This window comes from Phacochoerus africanus, chromosome 11, assembly GCF_016906955.1.
Source record: "Phacochoerus africanus isolate WHEZ1 chromosome 11, ROS_Pafr_v1, whole genome shotgun sequence".
Lineage (NCBI taxonomy): Eukaryota > Metazoa > Chordata > Mammalia > Artiodactyla > Suidae > Phacochoerus > Phacochoerus africanus.
In genome coordinates, this window is record NC_062554.1 from 73,310,780 (window position 1) to 73,326,608 (window position 15,829).

The following is a 15,829-nucleotide window of genomic DNA, read 5'->3' on the forward strand; positions in this document are numbered from 1 at the left end:
TCTTGTATTTATCACAACCAAGGACTTGCAGTCTATGCTTACTCTGCTGTTATTATAGTTTTTTGGACCATGCATTGGAACATTTTTTTTGACATCTGGATATGATGACAAAGCATCATCCAAAGGCATTTTATACACTTTTCATCATGGGATAAATTTTTGTCTTAGTTTACTTCCATCTCTTAAAATAGAGACAACAGTTTTTGTTTTTCCTCACAAAAGAGTTTCAAGGGTCTTGTTATTCCAAGGCGATTATGACTTGTCCCAAAATGAATAACAACCATCATGGGTCTATCTTCAGCCAGATGTAAGAGTTACATTGAAAAAGAATATTTTCTGTGGAATTGCTATCCTGACAAATATCTTTATCAAGCATCTGCACTGTGATGAATATGGCTCCTAATATTATTTATCTTCAGAACTTTGTTTCAGTGGGTTGATTTATTGTTTATTCAGTGGGCAGAAATTACGGTCTGGCTGAACACTCACATAGGTTTTGATTTCCATACAAAAGTCTCACTTTCTAAACAGACTACTAATTTCCTGGTTCAATTCTCAGTCAAAATCTAACTTTCAAAGAATATGTGCCTTTGCTGGACATTATGTCAAAAGCCCTTTAGGCAGCTTCAGCAATTGTCCTCAAAGCCCCTCAAAGGCTGAAAGGAGAACAGAATAGAGCAGAACATAAGGTTTAAAAGACAGCTCTTCAGTCAAAAATAAGTTGAATAAATAAGCAAAGAAGTCTTTGAGAAAGCCTTCATTTGACAAAGTAGAAGTATCCATCTTCTTTCTCATTTATACCATGACTTAGAAAATACATTTATATTACAAGTCATCCCTTAGACAGAGCATCCAGATAAATAGATATCAGAAAGGGCACTGAGATAAATAGATATCAGAGCTGGCTCTCTTTTTGCTTTACCAAGCTTTATTTCCCGAAGGCACATCAACAATGTGAACTAAATGGTATCATTCCACAATTCACTTCTCAGTGCTTAAGTCAGGTGGTGACAATCCTGAGTTTAGCTACCTTGAATAATAGGTTGGAAAAAAATATAAAGAGGAGTAGGAAGCTGATAAATAGATTCAATTGTTCTATTTCTCAGATGGATGAACTAAAAAACAAATCAGGCTAATCTGAGACTTCACTTGGGAGCTATGTCAGTTCTAAGTTAAAGCTGCCACTGAATAATGCCTTGCCAAAAAATAAAGTCTTACAGTCAATCCTTTAGTGTAGGTCTCATTCCAAGGCACTGCCTCCTTGATTTTTGTGCTAGGTTGTCACTATGATTGAATTGTGAACTTGTTCTCTTTGACCTCTAGAAACTTTAAGAATTGTCTAAGAGATTTTTTAAGGTCAAGATTATATTGAGAGACATTATGCTATGTAGATAAATACCATGGAAAAAAGGATAGAGTAATGACTTGTCAAGACATAAAGGATTATAGAAAGAAATATTAAATGTAGAAAACATTTTTTTTAAATGTGTGTGTGTGTGTGAATGAGAATCCTCTTTAGAAAGAAAGCTTTCACTCTGAAGGAATATAAAAGTAAAATGGTTGGAGAGCTTCCCCAAACAAGGATTATAAACTCCTTTACATCATAAATGAAAACATACTTAAACAGCTGTTTAATATTTAAAATTCTTAAGTTAGGAAAGCAAAATTATTTTTTTAATGAGAAACTACCCCAGGGACTTGAAATTGCTCAATAAGAACATTTGTACATCTATTCTTAAAGCTTTGAGTTCAGAAGTTAATAGGTAGTCAATATACTGTGTAACCTCCATGCATGGATGAGTTAGAGTTTTAATAATATTAATCTTCCAATATTAGGACATTAATGTCATAATACGATGCCTGGAATTCCCTTAAAATGCCATTGGAAATCCCATTTATATTTTTTTTACACTGTGAAAAAGTCAAGGAAATTATTATGAGGTTATCAAAGTGATAGAGCTGCCAATATTGCTTATCCAAAGCTAAAAAATCCAAATTTCTTAAAATTTTCCTTCCAAAAAAAATAATATATGGTGGAAACATGACTTTCAAGAATGGTATCACACTCAGTAGGACATATATAAAGGAGCTATAGTGAACAGCTCAAATGGAAGGGAGGGGAAGGGAAAATGAAATGCTCAAACATGATCTGATGGTATAAAGGACTTCACACCAAATAAGATTTTAATACTACAACATTTGGAATTGCACTTAGCTCTGGTGTTTCTATGCAATAGAAACTTGGGAAATTGACTGGATCTCTCTAAACCTCAGTTTCTCCTTTGGTAAAATGGGTTTGGCATTGCTTATCTTGCTGGATTATTATGAAGATTAGGCAAAACAATGCATTGAAAAACCTTTATAAGTTGTAAAGCAGCTGCTGTGGTTGTTTTTGTTGTTGCCATTCTGTTGTTCTTGTGTGTATATACTTTATCAATAGTTCTCAAACAATGCTGTGCATTAACATCCAGAGTGGAAACATCTTCAAGATTCACATGCCTGGATTCCATTTGAGTGTTGAAGCATACCTATTTGGAAAAGCCTATCCAGACAGTTCTGGTGGGCAGCCCATGACGTTTATCCTCTACTCTCAAGCCTCAGACTTCCTAATCCCTAATGTTTTATAACTACCATGAACTAGAGGACCATAAGCAGGCATCCTCTCTTCTTCAGTCTCAGAATTCAATCAATGGTTATTTTGTCCTGTAAGGTTACAGTGAACTGCTGAAATACGGAATTTACTACAATGGTGAAGATTCATAGTTTGGGGAATAAATGATTCAAAAGCTTAAAGAATGCAAGTTTTTTTTTTTAAAGAATTCTCTCCCTCTAATACCTCACTAAATATATATTTTAATTCTATGTGATTTACCTATCACAAAACCCAATCCCAGAGACTGTTTGACTGAGTCTCTTCATTAAGATTAGTCTTCCTTTTCTTCCTGCTGCTGTTAGGGGTATGGAGGTGTCAGGGCACAGGGCTCCATTTACTTCTTGTGACATATTTCCAATATCTCTCATTGGAAGACAAGGGAGTTGATAACTGCCCTCTAAACACACACACACACACACACACACACACACACACACACACACACACACACAGAATTACCAACACTTACTCATTTTACTATATCCATATAGTTCATATACTATATTGTCAGGCACTGGATTCCACTTAGGGAACACACATAAGTTGGGTTTTGCTGTTGAGGAATTCCTGCTGAATGGAATCACCAGATAGAAAATAAGAATGCCAGCAAATATAACGCTGTGTAGACATGCAGTAAGAGGAAGACGAACAGTGTCTTCATGTTAATTTATACCAATGGTGGGCCTTGAATAGTGTACTCACCATAAAGAAAACCCCACACCCAAAGCTGTAGTGGCTAATATTGGTGGTAACCACTGAGACTTCTAACTCTTTCCAAGATTTATCTATTTATTTTAACACCATTTATTATTCTTTACTGGGAGTAAATGTCCTATCTGATATGATCCTCTCCCACAAATCCCATTTGTGCCATTAATTCATACTGGAATCTTTTGCCTGGCTAATTCATCTCCATCCTTCAAGTTTACTTCAAGAGTCCTCCTCCTCGAAGTTCTCCCTGATCCCTACTCTGCTCCCTAAACTTAGGAAGGTGCACCACCCCTTCATCCCACCTTGCTGTACACATAGCATGCTATTGAAAACTGCCCTCTGGATCAAGGTTTCAAGGCGCCTACTTAATTATTCATGAATGGGAGTTCTCTTGTGGTGCAGTGGGTGGAGAATCCCATGTTGTTACTACAGCAGCTTAGGTTGCTGCGGTGGTGCAGGTTTGATCCCTGGTCCAGGAACTTTCATATGCCTCGGGTGTAGTCAAAAATAAAAATAATGAATGAGTGTGAGAAAGAGCTGAATTACTTTTTTTTCATTCCTGGATCTCTTTGCCTTTCCCTTACTAACAATTATCAAATTTCTCTGTTCCTTATTTTTATGTATTTTACCACTTGCTCAGAGATTTTCAAGCACTCACAATTCATCTTCCAAACTGGCTCAGAATTTACTACTAGGTGGTATCGCTTACTTTCATTAAAGAAATGCATTAATCTCACACCAGTCAGAAGAGCCATTACTAATAAGTCCAAAAATAACAAATGCTGGAGAAATGGGAACCCTCCTGCACTGTTGGTGGGGAATGTAAACTGGTACAACCGCTATGGAAAAGAGTATGGAGGTACCTCAGAAAACCAAGTAGAGAACTACCATATGACCCAGCACTCCCACTCTTGGGCATATATCCAGACAAAACTTTCCTGAAAAAGACACATGCACCCACATGTTCACTATATCACTATTCACAATAGCCAAGAAATGGAAACAACCTAGATGTCCATTGACAGATGAATGGATTAAGAAGATACATAATGGAATACTCCTCAGCCATAAACAAGAACAAAGTCATGCCATTTGCAGCAACATGGATGGAACTAGAGACTCATATTGAGTGAAGTAAGTCAGAAAGATAAAGATAAATACCATATGATATCACTTATATCTGGAATCTAATATACAGCACAAATGAACCTTTCCACAGAAAAGAAGCTCATGGACTTGGAGAACAGACTTGTGGTTGCCAGTCCCCCCCGACTCTCTCGGAAGAGAGAGTCGGGGGGGACTGGGAATCTGGGGTTAATAGATGGAAACTATTGTCTTTTGAAAGGATAAGCAATGAGATCCTGCTGTATAGCACTGGGAACTATATCTATATCATGATAGAGCATGATGGAGGATAACGTGAGAAAAAGAATGCACATATATATATGTGACTGGGTCACTTTGCTGTACAGTAGAAAATTGACAGAACACTGTAAACCAACTATAATGGAAAAAATAAAAATCATTTAAAAATAAATGCATTAATTGACTCATCTTTCAGGATCAAAATATTGTTTTGCTCCAAACTCTCAAAGAATAGCATAACTTAAAGATTAGGAAACCACATAGTTGTGTGTGTATATGCACATCAGCTACAATGCAAGACAAAAAATTTGTCCCTTTTTCAAAATTATTACAACAAATCATAAAGTCTAAGTCAGTTACTTCAATCTCAAATATGTCATCCTAAAAGGTGACATAAAAGCAATGTGATATTAATTCATTGTAGGATAGAGATGTGTATAAATATATATATTTTGTAAATATTCTATTACATGCTATTATTTGGCTGATGCAAATGATTAAAAAACAGCAAGTTGAACCCTACATATCTATACCTTGTAATAACTACTATAAACAGTGTGACACACATTTCCGATTCCTTCTATGCCTATAATACAGATGTGCACACACACTATTTTACATAAATGGTATCATACATCAATTTGGTAATCTACTCTTTTCACTCAACAATATATTATGGACACATTTCTATGTCATGAAATGTCATATATGGAGTAAGTCAGAAAGAGAAAGACAAATACCATATGATACCACTTACATCTGGAATCTAATATACAGTACAAATGAACCTTTCCACAGAAAAGAAAATCATGGACTTGGAGAATAGACTTGTGGTTGCCAAGGGGGAGGGAGAGGGAGTGGGATGGATGGGAAGCTTGGGATTAATAGATGCAGACTATTGCCTTTGGAATGGATTAGCAATGAGATCCTTCTGTGTAGCACTGGGAACTCTGTCTAGTCACTTATGATGGAGCATGATAATGTGAGAAAAAATAATGTATGCATGTATGTGTAACTAGGTCACCATGCTGTACAGTAGAAAACTAATAGAACACCAGTTATAAAGGAAAAAAAAATCATTATAAATAAAAAATAAAACAACAGTGGCATCATATTCTACTAAATATATTCAATACTTTTAGAAGAAATAATAATGATATAATACTCTGAGGTAACAGAGCAACAAAACTGCAGGGTAATCCCAGACTTTTGCATGGCAGGAAATAAGTGCACTGAGCCTTCTGGGAAGGCCCTACCTCGTGAGCCAATATCCTGTCAGCTCATAGTTGTTCATGCTTCAACTGGGTCAGGCTCCAAGAAAAGGAAAACGGATACATGATTACCGTGCCAAAATCTAAACTCCCTTTTATCCATCTGGTTTCTTAATCATTCATGGTTTGACTTAATCATCCATCCTCAGATTTTAATTGAAACTTCCATTAATACCAAATGACCTTTAAATTAGCTTCAGTTTGGGGTTCACACATGCAACAGATATTCATAAATCCAGCCCAACTGTGTGGGTAGCATACATATTTTGAAGGCTCCACTAGAGGTAGAGCTAATAAAAACCAGACCAATCAAGCTATCTATACTAAATATTCATTAATGACACCAGTGGAGGCAGAAGACACACATGCATGCACCCAAGCGTGCATGCACATGCACACACGCACATGCACATTCACACTTTATTAACCAAAGTCAATAAAAATCTTAAGTCTTTGAAGAACATCACATGTTAAGACTCACCACACTTAATAGGAAATAATTTCTAAAAATGAATGAAAGAAAAGTCTTGAATCCTATGCTGTGTTTGAAGTTCTGAGTCAGTTACCGCTCAACAAAAGTATGTGGAATGTATGATTTCTGGTCTCATCATGACTCTTCCAACATGAAAAACGCAACACCCCACCCTGGCCACTGGGCCTAGTTCTTGGCTTTATCCCAGGTTTTCTTGAGACTAAAATTTTTAAATAAATTCCCAACATGTAAGGCCACAATCTCAATGCTCTACCCATCATAATCTTCATGATACTGTGTACTTCCCTGCCCTGACTGGCCTCTGTCTTTATCCACCTTTCATACCTTTCCTGGGGCCCTATCAGAAAGTTATAGAATTTTTTCACTAATTCTTCTTTGTTTTTGCCCTCTTCTCTAAGTTTTATATCCACCGTCTACTGTATCTACAACCCAGTTCTTACTTTAGAAGGCTCTCAAGTTATCTCAAGAATATCACTGTATTTTCGCACATGCCATATACCCTTAATCTAGGAAGCAGGACTCTGTGCTTTTGTTCTCCATTGCTACTTTTAGGTCATTACTTACTCATTCTTCTGAAGTGAAAAAGAAAGGGAAGGGGAGGGAAGGGGAGGGAAAGGAAAGGAAGGAAAGGGAGGGAAAGGACAGGACAGGACAGGACTCCTTTGAGACTTACATCATTCAATCACATATTATCCACTTAAATGCTGTCATCTTCTGAAATCAGGATCACCATATTTAGATCACTAGAGAATATTATTCCTGGCTTAGAATCATCCCCACCATTCTCAAGACACCATTCTTGTATGTTTTCCAAGTCCTCTTGGATCATCAGGCCCAACGCTTTGGACTTTTCAGTCTCTATACCTTCAATGAGCATGATCTCATCTTGGACTTTTCCATGTCTAAAGCAATAATTCCAATATATCATATTCTTTGACTATTAACTTATCCCCTCCACTTGTTTTCTTCATTACTTCTGTTACAATAATCCTTTGACTTCACCATGGTCTCCAGCCTCATGCTCACTCTACTTCCTCTCAATTCATCTCCCTCTTTCTTCTATATGTCTCTTCTGAGACTGTTTAGAATTCATGCTTTATTGTTTCAGTAATACTCTTGACAATGCTATACATTTGATTGCCTTCATGCTTTATTCATTACTCCCCTCTAAGGAAACCCCCAAAATGAAGGTGTATGACTCTCTGCTTTCTTGATGCTTACCTCTCAGCAGATGAGTGCAGTTAGAAATAATCATAGCCAGATAAGCTCTATTGGAAACCCACAATCACCAACCTCAAATGGGACCTTCAGCACCACCTAACAATCTCATCTCCTTTCTCTGGTTCAGTTCCCTCACTCTCACACTCACCTTAATGTTTATGTCACAAGTTTTCCATTCTTCTCAAACCACTCTTCCTGCCTCTCAAACTCAACAAATCACCTTCACATAAAAATACAAGAAATTTACAAAGAATATAGAAACCATCAAGAAGGATTTACCTTGTTTCCTTGACATTAAACATCCATTTACATTTTCAATCATCTTGGTTTCTTTTTTCCTGGGAAAATAAAAGGGCTATCTCTTTTCCTAGCTAAATCTAAAATTCTTTACCACCTGTGCTTTGGACCGAAATGCTTTCCTGAATGATTTAAGAAACTTTTGCTACTATCTTTTCTCTCTCCTATATATTTAACATATTTCCCCTGTCCCCATCAACTTAACTTTTTCATCAGTTTTACACAAAGTTTCTGCCATTAAAAATGAAAAATCCTCATCAGTTCAATATTCCTCTCCAACTATTGCTCCAATCTCTTCTTTCCTTCATAGTCAGACTTATCAAGTTGTCTGAACTTTGGTCTGTTTCATTCTCTACCCCTTAGCCTAATCCAGTCTAAGGCCAAATGACTTCCCTGAAATGGCTCTCAATAAAGTAACAGATGTACATAATCTGTTAGTGCTTAACCCAGCTAACATTTTCATCTTATTTGATTCTTAAACAAAATATGTCACCAACAATCACCATGTCTCCTTCATGAAATACTATATTTTCCTGATAGATTAGATCTTATTTCCTAGGAAGCCTGGGAAATAAATTCAAAAAGCCTCTTTATTTATTGACCTGGGAGAGAAAGATAAACTTTTGAATATAGCAGATTAGGCCTATGCCTTGTTGTTTCTTCACCCACTCAAACTTTCAACATAGAAACTTTATCTGCATCCATAACATCAATATCTAATACCCACATGACTAGAAAATTTGTACCTCCAGCCCGCATGCTCCCTCCGAGCTCAGAGTACCATATTCAACTATCTACTCATCTCATCCAGGATATTTCAGAAACCCATTAACAAATATTCAAAACCACACATGAAATATTCCCCCAAACCTGGTCATTTGTCATTATTTTTAAGCTCAGGATATGGCACCATCTAAGCAATGCTCAAACCAGAAACTTCCATGTCTATACCAACACCTCACTTTCCCTCTATCCTATATTACGAATTCTCATCAATTTCTCTTAGTATTATGTCCTAACTACCCCTTAACATCGTCCATTTTCTCCATCTACACCACTACCACTCTAGGGTCAGGATCTCTCTCCTGAACATATAGTTTCTCCGTCTTTAATCCTCATCCACCCTCTCCTTACCTAATTAATGTCTCATTTCTCAACTACTGTCACTTTTCTCACGGAAGACTTCTCTGACCTTCTCAGCAAAGTTAATTCCTCTATTCTCTATCTTGTCTGTCTTCACAACTGCTTTTATACATTTGCTTGTGAAATTACGTGATTAATGTCTCTCTCCTCATGCTCAATGGCAAATGACAGAAGGACAAGGACAAATCTATTTTCTGCCCATTGTTTTAATCCCTGGATTTAGAACAGTTTAGGTACATAGTGATCAGTCAGTAAATATTGATTGAATCAGTGAACTGCCCGAAGAGGACTGAAATTCTCCTAACTCCAGTGTAGCACAGCTTTATCACAGAGAATTACTTTATGAATCAAATAGCTACTAGAGTCAATTCCCAGTTCTGGGAATCTATGCCCTGTGATTCTATCCCTCTTCTCAGAAGCAGACACTTCCCCTTTCTTTGCTCACTCATCTGAAAAAATCATCAGTAGAGAAGGAAGGAAGGAAAGGAAAAAAAAAATCAGTAGAATACATGCCCCTTATTCTTCTATTAAAATATACAAGTTAATTTTCCTGTGCACCTGATTCAATGTCATTTCCTTAAACTGTATTCAGGTGCATTCCAAAGGACACTAGAGCCTACAGGCCTAAACTCACAATAGGCAAGTTGTTCCTCCATCCTAGGGAACGATTTGCTGAAAATCCAATGCATGACATAGCTTCATCTATTATTTTAGGAAACAATAAGCTTGAAACAACTCAGCACTATTTGTCTTTATGATATGGTGTGGAACTCTCGGCTTTAATTGTTTATTTAACATATTTGCAAATTCACATCGCATAAAAAATTTAAACTTTGCCAATCATCACTCCTGCTTCACTCTATTATTGGTGGATATGGTCTGCTTTAGTCTATTTAGCACATTCTATTGGATGACATTCCAAAAGAGTACATGTGCATTTTCTCTCAGCACAGACGATGTAGTATAGTTCCCAATCGCTTTTTAGGCACAAATGTTGACCCTGGTAATTTAACCATGACCCCATCTCTGAATTTGCTTATACAGCCCTGTGCACTTTGGTAAAGCACTAAGTCTCAAGCAGCCAAAAATGAGGCAAAATGCTAAAACAATAAAACTATACCTTGCCAGTCTTGGAATCAGCCATTTCTAGCAGAAATTTCGTAGCGAAGATCTTTTAATTTAAAAAGGAAACAAGGTAAAGCCTTAACAGTGGGTATAAGTTAGTGAACTAGCACAACCCCAGGCTCCTGCAACAGAGGTGGCATGTGAGGAGGAGGCATGCAGCAACCAAACTTCTGTGCTGTGGGGGATACTTTTTCATTTGAAATTCAAGCTACCAGCTAATCTTTACACAAAAGTATAAACCAGTATAAACTGGTACAGTCTTTCTAGGAAGAAGTTAAGCAGTATGCATCTAGAGACTTTAAAATCTTATTATGCTTAACTCAGAATGTCCATTTCTGGAATTTATCCTAAAGGAACACTATAGGAGGAATATAGTCATAAAAGTACGAGATTCTAGTTAAGGCATTGTTTATAACAGCAAGGAAAAGAACTGGAACAAAATAGAATTGTTAAAATAATTATGAAAATGCATATAAAAAATAAACCTAAAATACCAAAGACAGTTATTTAAAAACCACTGATTTAAAGAATATTTAACAGCCTAGGAAAACACCATATAATATTAGTTTTAAAAATCAAATGTTAAAATTACAATTATGATATTAGCTTAATTAAAGATATAATATATAAGATATCAGAAAGAAGAAAAACAAATATTGAGTACTTATTTGTGGGCAGTGGAATCATGGGGGATATTTATTTCCTTCTATGTATTTTGGTATATTTTTCAAAACTTTTTTCATTAAACAGTACTATTGTCAAATAGTATTACTTTTCAAATAAACAGGAAAAATTAACTTTTAAAGAATCTTTCCAACACCTTAGCCAATCTCAGAATCAGCTAAGAAATATGCCAGGTAGACAGAGAGGAAATCAGGCAGCAGCAATGGGATACACTGCCAAAAAAACTATCATAAAGTCCTGAGCCCAGGAAGGGACTCTGCTTGTTCATTCAGACTTGCCTGTTGATGGTTAACAAGTGATCAGATAGTGTACCAGCTGCTATGGTACAACAGCAAAAAACAAACAGGTGCATCATGGAAGTACAGCTTCACCACCTGATATGAGATGGTGAGGGATATGAGGAGGGAGAAAAGTAGTAGATAAATTTGGAAGACGACAAAATGAGGACTCTATGTTCCCTGGCTATGACTTCATGAATTCTCACTGAGGAATGACTAGAAGTTACCATCACAACTCCACTGTTTATTTGTCCTTGTACTGCATATTAAAGGCATACAATGTGTTTAGAGTTCATTGTTCAGTGCTAGTTCAGCCACTCTTGTTATCTTGATGAAATTCATAATAGAAGAACCCTTGGATCTTATTAGAGATGGAATTCAAACACCTGATTCTAATCATTACTCTGATGATTCCAGTGCCTAAAATAAATAAACCAGATAAACTGCCCTTCTTTATTACTGAATGGCAGTTTCCCTCTGGGTGTGCCAAACACAATGGCAATTGTATGCTGTAACACAAAGATGTGCAATCCATCTTCTGCTTTTTTAAAAATCTGCCTACTGTTTAGATACTGGATGAAGTTACGGCAGTGTTCCCTAGAGGGAATTGAGTTTGACAACCTTTTGAAAAACCCTAGCATAGGCAATTCTAACTGAACCTTGAAAACTGAAATTATATTTAGCTTCCCGAACCCATGAAATGTTAAAATTAACAACCATATTTGTTTCCTAGAAAAAAGAACCCTTTCCTAAAGACCAGCAAAGATTAGTATTAATGAAAACTGTCATCACCTGTTATGCCCTCTCTCCAAACACAGCCTAAATACTTACATAACTGGAAGGCTAACTCCTTAATAAACACACCCCAGGAATGCTGTCAGCTATGGATAAAAGCGATTTCACTGTCCTAACAAGAGATGGAGACTCAGACCAAATGAAATGCGTGCAATGTGTGCAGCCCATGAGCTCTGGTATTTTGGACAAATGGAGCCTCAGAAGAGATTCTGGGGATTGAGGGAAATTCTGAGACACAATTCAGAAACAGGAATTCCAAGTTCTTTATATTCTGGAGTCCCCTGTCCCACTTCAAGAATTAACTGGATGGAGTTATTCGTCTCTTTAGAAGGTCCAAAACAGTGTGACTGCTCCACATCTTCAAGGCTGGATTGCCTCCTAAGTCTGGGTACACGGTTGCTGATCAGTAGATCATTGAGTCTGCTAATTCGATGTGCCACTGAGTAGTCATTACCTGTTTGTGTAATGAAAATGTTTTCCCTTGTTGTTAATGAAAGTGCTGCTAAGATACAACAGGGATATATTAATTTCCATGCACAGTCAAACTAACTTTTAGCACTTGAAGACATATTGTTGCAAAGTATATTTGACATGCTAGGATGACAGGGGAGGAGGGTGGTTATCATGAGGCGGTGATGAGGAAAGGAGTTAGGGCTTTTCACCATTACCAATTGATTGAGATGAAAAAAGCTTAAATAGATCGCAACTTCCCCATCCATGTCTTTTGTGTACACCTTCTCACTGCTTCAAAGGGTGGGAGTTCTAACCCGATTTATAACCTTTCCTAGGTCAGAAATGAATCACTATAATAATCTCAGAATTCTATTATCTTTTATGAGACTGATGCAATAGTCAGATGCCTCTTTTCTCTAATAATCTTAAACTGCCAGCTGCAACTTGTGAGAGAACTTCTCGCTGGAAAATCTTAAGAATTAAGTGGTTCATTTGTTACAAGATGTAAAATATATCTTCTGAGAAATATGCACAATAATTTTAGTGTGACTAATTCTAGAGCCACAGAGGAAATCACCATTTTGTTGATTCCATTTGTTCCCAGAGACGGAAAAAAAATCATTAATGGGATGACAAGTGTTAGAAACTTTAGACCTATAAAGGAGCATTTCACAAAAGCTTTACTGCCAACATCTGGTTTAAATAGTATTTGACTGGTCCTACACCAGAAAGTGGCATGGAATAAGCAAACCAGCTTTTCCCACTATGAAATATTGTGCTTAAAATTCCCATCACTAATCATTCCTATGAGTAAAATATTTTGTATCTTACATTTTTTTTCAATTACTTGTTTCCCACTGCATGTGTTTGTATTCATTATAATCCTAATAAATCTTAATTATAATTAATGGACCAATAGAAGGTTCAAGTTATAATTTCATCACAAATGACATAGGTGGTAAGACACATATGGTCTATCTCTTACTCTAAGACTGATAAAAAATATATATTTTGTGGCCTTCACAAGCTGGGTTTGAATCATAGCTTCACTCCTAACTGGATGATTTTGGACCTTACATTCCTCATCTGTAAATAAGAACTGAAAAAAAAAACCTACTTAGAAGTCTGTGTTCAAAAATAAATAATCTACATCAAGACATAACATGTATAAATAACAATAAAATATTATAAAAAATATAATACACCATGACAAGGTGGGATTCATCCCAGGTTCACAAAAATGGTTCAACATATGCAAATCAATCACCCTTATACACTACATTAACAAAAGTAAAAAAAAAAAACCACATGATTATCCAATAGATGTAGAAAAAGCATTTGACAAAGTCCAATATCCATTCATGATCAAAACTCTTACTAAAGTGAGTATAGAGGGAACATACCTTAACCTAATAAAAGCCATTTATGACAAACCCACAGCAAATATAATACTCAATGGAGAAAAGCTGAAAGCCTTCTCACTAAAATCTGGAACAAGACAAGGATGCCCACACTCACCACTTTTATTTAACATAGTCACAGCAACCAGACAAGAAAAGAAATTAAAAGTATCCAAATCAGAAGGGAAAAGGTAAAACTGTCATTATACATAGATGACTTGGTACTCTATATAGAAAACTCCAAAGATTTCACACAAAAACTATTAGACCTGATAAATGATTTCAGCAAGGTAGCAGGATACAAGATTAATATTCAGAAATCTGTCTATTTCTTTATACTAACTATGAAATATCAGAAAGACAAAGTAAAAAAAAAAATCCCCTTTAAAATTTCATTTAAAAAAACTAGGAATAAACCTAACTGAAGAGGTAAAAGACATACACTGAGAACTATAAAACATTGATAAAGGAAATTAAAGAAGAGTCAAGGAAATGGAAAGATATTTCATGTTCTCGGATTGGAAGAATTAATATTGTTAAAGTGACCATACTATCCATTGTGGTAGATTGCTTATCTACAGATTCAATGCAATACCTATCAAATTACCCAGGACATTTTTCACAGAACTAGAACAATCCAAAAATTTATATAGAACCACAAAAGACCCAGAATTGCCAAAGCAATTCTGAGGAAAAAAAACCAAGCAGGAGGCATCACTCTCCCAGAATTCAGGTAATATCACGAAGCCACAGTAATCTACGCAGTGTGGTACTGGCACCAAAACAGACATACAGACCAATGAAACAGAATAGAGAACCCAGAAATAAACCCAGACACCTATGGTCAATTAATCTTTGACAAAGAAGACATGCACATAAAATGGGGGAAAGACAGTCTTTTCAGCAAGTATTGCTGGGAAACCTGGACAGCTGCATGCAAATCAATGAAACTAGAACACACCCTCACACCATGCGCAAAAACAAACTCAAAATGGCTTAAAGACTTAAATATAAGACAAGACACCATCAAACTCCAGAAGAGAACATAGGCAAAACATTCTCTGACATCAACTTATAAATGTTTTCTCAGGTCATTCTCCCAAGGCAACAGAAGTAAAAACAAAAATAAACCAATGGGACCTAATCAAACTGAGAAGCTTTTGCACAGCAAAGGAAACCATAAAAAAAAAAAGAAAAAAAAGATAACTTACAGAATGGGAGAAAATAGTTTCAAATGATACAACTGACAAGGGCTTAATCTCTAAAATATGCAAACAACTTATACAACTCAACAGCAAAAAAGCCAACAACACAGTTGAAAAAATGGGCAAAAACCTGAATAGCCATTTCTCCAAGGAAGATATACAGATGGCCAACAAGCACATGAAAAAATGCTCAACATCAAAATGCAAATCAAAACAACCATGAAATACCACCTCACACCAGCCAGAATGGCCATTATTAATAAGTCCACAAATAACAAATGCTGCAGAGGGTGTGGAGAAAGGGAAACCCTCCTGCACTGTTGGTGGGAATGTCAACTGGTACAACCACTATGGAAAAGAGTATGGAGGTACCTCAGAAAACCAAGTAGAGAACTACCATATGACCCAGCACTCCCACTCTTGGGCATATATCCAGACAAAACTTTCCTTGAAAAAGACACATACACCCACATGTTCACTATAGCACTATTCACAACAGCCAAGACATGGAAACAACCTAGATGTCCACTGACAGATGAATGGATTAAGACAATGTGGTGTATATACATAATGGAATACTCCTCAGCCATGAACAAGAACAAAGTCATGCCATCTGCAACAACATGGATGGAACTAGAGACTCTCATACTGAGTGAAGTCAGAAAGAGAAAGACAAATACCATATGATATCACTTATGTCTGGAATCTAATATACAGCACAAATGAACATTTCCA